We start from the raw sequence: 8,087 nt of genomic DNA, 5'->3' as shown, positions 1-8,087 counted from the left end.
TTGCGTTGGATTTTCTCCTTAACTCGAGAGATCCATCTATTATTGTTTTCCATGTTCGTAGAGTTAGTTTGTGGAGGAAATATAGACAATAAACTGCTTTTTTTTTTTTTTTTTTTTTTTAAATGGGCCAATTAACACTTACTTACATCACTGGTAGTTCCTATAGTACTGGTTTACACTCTACTCTGAAGTAGGAGCTAATTTAGTTCCCCCAAAAGGAGTTCCTAGAACTAAAATCATTCCTAGTTCTAGGAACAACAAAAAGGTTCCTCCAGTGTGAAATCCCCTTGTGTTCGATGATCAATGTTTATATGTGAATAAAAGCCTAAATTCAATCTGTTCATCATATAAAGTGATCGAGTCTCTTCAGAAAATTTAGACTAAACCACTAAATTCATATGGATTCGTTTTACGATCTTTTTATGAACTTTTTGAAGTGTCAAAGTGGTAGTTGCGTAGCTGTCAATGGAGGGATAGAAATCGCTCGGATTTAATTAAAAATATCTTCAGTTGTGTTTCGAAGATGAATGAAAGTCTTACAGGTTTGGAACGACATTAGGGTGAGTAAATGATGACCATTTTTTCATTTTTGGGTGAACTAACATTTTAATCAAACAACAAAACAAAGAAAAATCACTCACTGCTCCTCGCTTTTGTATCTTTAATAATGATTCATCTATATTTAATTTATACAGTGAAGACTATGCAGTAGCATTTGATTACTTTATTACATTTCTGTACCTGAAAATTGTGAATTTTCACTAGTATCTAAAATGTTGTTGTCATAACTACGGAAGAGGATTAGGGCCAAGCAATAATAAAAAAAATAAAACCATCTCGAGATTAAAGTTATTTTCGAGAAAAAACTCATTAAATTTCGAGAAAAAAGTCGAGATAAAATGTTGAGAATAAACTAGTTAAATTACGAGAAAAAAGTCGTTAAATTTCGAGAAAAAAGTCGAGATAAAATGTTGAGAATAAAGTCATTAAATTAACGAATTTATTCTCGTAATTTAACGACTTTATTCTCGTAATTTAACGACTTTATTCTCGTAATTTAATGACTTTATTCTCGTAATTTAATGACTTTATTCTCGTAATTTAATGACTTTATTCTCGTAATTTAATGACTTTATTCTCGTAATTTAACGAGTTTATTCTCGTAATTTAACGAGTTTATTCTCGTAATTTAATGACTTTATTCTCGTAATTTAATGACTTTATTCTCGTAATTTAATGACTTTATTCTCGTAATTTAATGACTTTATTCTCATAATTTAATGACTTTATTCTCATAATTTAATGACTTTATTCTCGTAATTTAACGAGTTTATTCTCGTAATTTAATGACTTTATTCTCGTAATTTAACGAGTTTATTCTCGTAATTTAATGAGTTTATTCTCGTAATTTAACGACTTTATTCTTGTAATTTAACGAGTTTATTCTCGTAATTTAATGAGTTTATTCTCGTAATTTAATGAGTTTATTCTCGTAATTTAACGACTTTATTCTCGTAATTTAATGACTTTATTCTCGTAATTTAATGACTTTATTCTCGTAATTTAATGACTTTATTCTCGTAATTTAATGAGTTTATTCTCGTAATTTAACAACTTTATTCTCATAATTTAACAACTTTATTCTCGTAATTTAACGACTTTATTCTCGTAATTTAATGAGTTTATTCTCGTAATTTAATGACTTTATTCTCGTAATTTAACGACTTTATTCTCGTAATTTAATGACTTTATTCTCGTAATTTAATGACTTTATTCTCAACATTTTATCTCGACTTTTTTCTCGTAATTTAACGAGTTTATTCTCGTAATTTAACGAGTTTATTCTCGTAATTTAACGACTTTATTCTCGTAATTTAACGAGTTTATTCTCATAATTTAATGAGTTTATTCTCGTAATTTAACGACTTTATTCTTGTAATTTAACGAGTTTATTCTCGTAATTTAACGACTTTATTCTCGTAATTTAATGAGTTTATTCTCGTAATTTAACAACTTTATTCTCATAATTTAACGAGTTTATTCTCGTAATTTAACGACTTTATTCTCGTAATTTAATGAGTTTATTCTCGTAATTTAATGACTTTATTCTCGTAATTTAACGACTTTATTCTCGTAATTTAATGACTTTATTCTCGTAATTTAATGACTTTATTCTCAACATTTTATCTCGACTTTTTTCTCGTAATTTAACGAGTTTATTCTCGTAATTTAACGAGTTTATTCTCGTAATTTAATGACTTTATTCTCGTAATTTAACGAGTTTATTCTCATAATTTAATGAGTTTATTCTCATAATTTAATGAGTTTATTCTCGTAATTTAACGACTTTATTCTTGTAATTTAACGAGTTTATTCTCGTAATTTAACGACTTTATTCTCGTAATTTAATGAGTTTATTCTCGTAATTTAATGAGTTTATTCTCGTAATTTAACGACTTTATTCTCGTAATTTAATGACTTTATTCTCGTAATTTAATGACTTTATTCTCAACATTTTATCTCGACTTTTTTCTTGTAATTTAACGAGTTTATTCTTGTAATTTAACGAGTTTATTCTCGTAATTTAATGACTTTATTCTCGTAATTTAATGACTTTATTCTCAACATTTTATCTCGACTTTTTTATCGTAATTTAACGAGTTTATTCTCGTAATTTAATGACTTTATTCTCGTAATTTAACGACTTTATTCTCGTAATTTAATGACTTTATTCTCGTAATTTAATGACTTTATTCTCAACATTTTATCTCGACTTTTTTATCGTAATTTAACGAGTTTATTCTCGTAATTTAATGAGTTTATTCTCGTAATTTAATGACTTTATTCTCAACATTTTATCTCGACTTTTTTCTCGTAATTTAACGACATTATTCTCGTAATTTAATGACTTTATTCTCATAATTTAATGAGTTTATTCTCAACATTTTATCTCGACTTTTTTCTCGAAATTTAACAATTTTCTTCTCGTAATTTAACGAGTTTATTCTCAACATTTTATCTCGACTTTTTTCTCGAAATTTAACAATTTTCTTCTCGTAATTTAACGAGTTTATTCTCAACATTTTATCTCGACTTTTTTCTCGTAATTTAACTAGTTTATTCTCAACATTTTATTTTGACTTTTTTCTCGAAATTTAACAAGTTTTTTCTCGTAATTTAACAACTTTAATCTCGAGATGGTTTTATTTTTTATTATTGCTTGGCCCTAATCCTCTTCCGTACATAACTGCCTGTTTTTACAAAAACAGTTTTATGGCTGGTAAATTTTCTTCGGTTATTGGCAGGTGTGGCAAAAATGTAGTTTTTAGGCTCTGTTCGCGTAAGCAATGTGCATTTCAGGAATGATTACAGGGCAATGAGTGCAAGATTTTTATAGTTAACCGAGGGGCCGTTTACATGACACCGTTTTCAACTATACGCAGAAAACTTTTTGTGTTTTGGCCGTTCATTTTCACGACAATGGCATTTTGGTGGCCTGAAAATGCAAACTTTTGAAAACAGGTTTCAAAGTGCAAGTATTTGAAAATGATACCGTTTGTCATTATATGTTTAGTCAATCCACCTTATTTTTCAACTTGTTTTCTGTGAATGTGCGAGACTTCTGATTTATTAGCCGCTAAAGGGAAATAACGAGAAGAATATCAAAGTGCAGTAAACTGTAAAAATAAATTGGACAGACATGCGTGTTTGGCACGGCTCTGTATGAGAATGCGTATGCGCAGGAGCGTAGTCTTTCTTTACACGCCAACTACTTGTCTGACATGCGCAATACAGCATTTTCAGTCATTCTCGTGGATCTGTGTGAACAGGGTTAGTTTTGATAACTGTCATCTGTACATAGAAAAAACTTTTCCATTTTTAGTACATCGTTGTTTTCTAACAATGAAATTATTGACCCACAGCAAATAAAATCCAATATTTTTGAGGTTTCCATGATAACAGCAGCCTCTCTGATTATTAAGTTCATAAAAATGAAAAATGTGTCATCATTTCCTCACCCTCATGTCGTTTCAAACCTGTTTGTCTTTCTTCTGAGGAACATAAAGGCAGATATTTTGGTTGCTGTTCACTTCCATTGTAAACCAAAACATTTCTCAATATCTTATTTTATGTTCCACAGAAGAAAGAAACTACATGAGGGTGAGGAAATGACGTCAGAATTTACATTTCTAAATTAATTATCCCTTTAAACAAGAGAAAACCTATAAACTCTTGATCACATTGAGCTGATCAATAGATTTCCAGTGATTATAATTCTTTGTAGCCTCAAATAATTTCAAATAAATGCTGTTCTTTTGAACTTTCTATCCTGACAAATAAAATGTATCACAGTTTCCACACAAATATGACTGTTGATGATAATAATCAGAAATGTTTCTTAAGCATCAAATCATCATATCAGAATGATTTCTGAAGGATCATGTGACACTGAAGACTGGAGTAATGATGCTGAAAATTCAGCTTTGTAAATTAAAATAAATTACATTTTAAAATATATTCAAATAGAAAACAGCTATTTTAAATTGTAATAATATTTCAAATTTTTTACTGTATTTTTGATCAAATAAATGCAGCCTTGGTGAACAGAAGAGACTCTTTCAAAACCTTTACAGACCCCAAACTTTTGAACGATAGTGCATTTATAATCAATGTTTATCTCACCTCGTCAACCATACACAAAGAATTTATCATCACAGTATATTCTGGGATTCCCTTCACATGCCTTTATGCCAAGACTGCACTTAGTATAGTGCTTTGAAATAGGTCACTACTGGGTTTTGGAACTATAATAAGAAAAAACTTCATTAGAAACTTAATTCTTTCATATTTTGAAAGAATTTCAAAGCATTCTGGTGAAATAACCTTCAATTTTCAAGCACAGACGTGCAGGTCAGCTGTAGTATTGGTTTCTGCCCGACGGTTACCACAGAAACTGTCATCCAAACGCAAGGAAAAGAAGGTGAGCGATTTTTAGAAAGTTACTTGGTTTCACATCTCCTCGCAAATTCCTCATTTTGATAGACTGTAACACACGCAGGCCAGACGTGAGCAGCGCTGACAGTTATTAGCGTTCACGATTAATGATGCCTTACACACAGTGTGCTCAGAGCGTTTACAAACACAAACTCGTCCCTGTGTGTGTGTGAGAGTCAGAGTTCAGCTCCTTTATTTGGGAATCTGCTCATCTGTGAATGGAGGACTATATTAAACTGAAACAATATCCTGATAAAATCAGCTTTTATGTCCGTCTCTCTCACTATGTGCAGAATGAAACACTGGCATAATGTGTGCTGCATACTGCACAGTACATACTGCATACTATTTTTAGAAAACAGTATTCATAACAGTGTGTTTATTTCAGCAAGTGACTCAGTTATTTCAGAACAACACACTAGCAACTTCCCACAACAACCAAGTATTATAGCCATGAGCTCTGCAAGGGAAAACACCTAAAAAAATCTGGTTTCGTGGTTTTAATTCAATATGTGCAGAAATGTCTTGACTGAGTAATTGATCAGACTGCCAAAAGTGAAGAAAGAGAACCAAAAAAACCGCATTGCTGGTTCATCCACTGCGTCGTAGGATACAGTATTTCATGCAAACTGCAAATATAGTTAGTCATCCATTTGTTCCATGCATACTTCACATATTATGCACAGTACACATACTGCATACTGCAAATTACAAGCAGATTTAGGTCTGGGCATTATGACACCCAAATATCATAGTGATGATTTTTGCAAGTCAAAGCTCATAAAAAAACACTTAAAAATACCTAAAGATGTAGTCCCTTTTTGAGAGAATGAGACGCTGCGTCCCCATATCTTCAGCAACTGATGCAGTGTCTCGCTCCCTTCTCAGGGAACAGTTTGCATATTTAATCCAATATGTGCTAAAATGTCCTGACTCAGTATTTAAAAGTGAAGAAAGAGATCATAGTTGATATTGTTGCTGGTTCGTCCATTGCACTCTGGGAAAATATTTAGTAATTTTGTTGTTTTTGACTTTGTTTTAGTTACATTTTTAGTAATTTTGTTGTTGTTTTTGTCAAATTTTTAGTAGTTTTGTTGTTTTTGTCAATTTTTTGTAATTTTGCTGTTTTTGTCATTTTTTAAACTTTTAGTAATTTTGTTGATTTTGTCAATTTTTTTGTAATTTTGTTTGTCATTGTTTTAGTTAAATTTGTAGTAATTTTGTTGTTTTACTTAAATTTCTATTAATTTTGTTATTTTTGTCATTTTTTAGTAACATTTTTAGTAATTTTGTTGGTTTTGTCAATTTTTTAGTAATTTTGTTGTTTTTGTCATTGTTTTAGTTAAATTTTTAGTATTTTTGCTGTTTTTGTCATTTTTTTAGTTGCATTTTTAGTAATTTTGTTGTTTTTGTCATTTTTTAAACTTTTAGTAATTTTGTTGATTTTGTCAATTTTTTTGTAATTTTGTTTGTCATTGTTTTAGTTAAATTTGTAGTAATTTTGTTGTTTTACATAAATTTCTATTAATTTTGTTATTTTTGTCATTTTTTAGTAACATTTTTAGTAATTTTGTTGTTTTTGTCAATTTTTTTGTAATTTAGCTGTTTTTGTCATTTTTTAGTTATATTTTTTGTAATTATGTTGTTTTTGTCATTTTTTTAGGTAAAGTTTTAGTAATTTTGTTGTGTTAGTTAAATGTTTAGTAAGTTTATTGTTTTTGTCAAATGTTTTGTAAAATTTTTGTTTTTGTACATTTTTAGTAATTTAGTTTTTTGTCAGTTTTTTAGTAATTCTGTTGTTTTTGTCAATTTTTTTGTAATTTTGTTGTTTTTGTCATTGTTTTAGTTAAATTTTTAGTATTTTTGCTGTTTTTGTCATTTTTTTAGTTACATTTTTAGTAATTTTGTTGTTGTTTGTCATTTTTTTAAAGTTTTAGTAGTTTTGTTGTTTTTGTCAAATTTTTAGTAGTTTTGTTGTTTGTCAATTTTTTGTAATTTTGCTGTTTTTGTCATTTTTTAAACTTAGTAATTTTGTTGATTTTGTCAATTTTTTTGTAATTTTGTTTGTCATTGTTTTAGTTAAATTTGTAGTAATTTTATTGTTTTACTTAAATTTCTATTCATTTTGTTATTTTTGTCATTTTTTAGTAACATTTTTAGTAATTTTGTTGTTTTTGTCATTGTTTTAGTTAAATTTTTAGTATTTTTGCTGTTTTTGTCATTTTTTAGTTACATTTTTAGTAATTTTGTTGTTGTTTGTCATTTTGTCAAATTTTTAGTAGTTTTGTTGATTTTGTCAAATTTTTAGTAGTTTTGTTGATTTTGTCAAATTTTTAGTAGTTTTGTTGTTTTTGTCAAATTTTTAGTAGTTTTGTTGTTTGTCAATTTTTTGTAATTTTGCTGTTTTTGTCATTTTTTAAACTTAGTAATTTTGTTGATTTTGTCAATTTTTTGTAATTTTGTTTGTCATTGTTTTGTCATTTTGTTTGTCATTGTCAATTTGTAGTAATTTTGTTGTTTTACTTAAATTTCTATTAATTTTGTTATTTTTGTCATTTTTTAGTAACATTTTTAGTAATTTTGTTGTTTTTGTCAATTTTTTTGTAATTTAGCTGTTTTTGTCATTTTTTAGTTATATTTTTTGTAATTATGTTGTTTTTGTCATTTTTTTAGGTAAAGTTTTAGTAATTTTGTTGTGTTAGTTAAATGTTTAGTAAGTTTATTGTTTTTGTCAAATGTTTTGTAAAAATTTTTGTTTTTGTACATTTTTAGTAATTTTGTTTTTTGTCAATTTTTTAGTAATTTTGTTGTTTTTGTCAATTTTTTAGTAATTTTGTTGTTTTTGTCATTGTTTTAGTTAAATTTGTAGCATTTTTGCTGTTTTTGTCATTTTTTTAGTTACATTTTTAGTAATTTTGTTGTTTTTGTCCAATTTTTTAGTACTTTTGATGTTTTTGTCGTTGTGTTAGTTAAATTTTTAGTATTTTTGCTGTTTTTGTCATTTTTTTAGTTACATTTCTAGTAATTTTGGTTTTTGTTAAATTGTTAGTAATTTTGTTGTGCTTTTGTCAAATTTTTAGTAATTTAGTTGT

This window comes from Megalobrama amblycephala, linkage group LG11 (assembly GCF_018812025.1).
Source record: "Megalobrama amblycephala isolate DHTTF-2021 linkage group LG11, ASM1881202v1, whole genome shotgun sequence".
Lineage (NCBI taxonomy): Eukaryota > Metazoa > Chordata > Actinopteri > Cypriniformes > Xenocyprididae > Megalobrama > Megalobrama amblycephala.
This window is presented reverse-complemented; position numbering follows the sequence as displayed.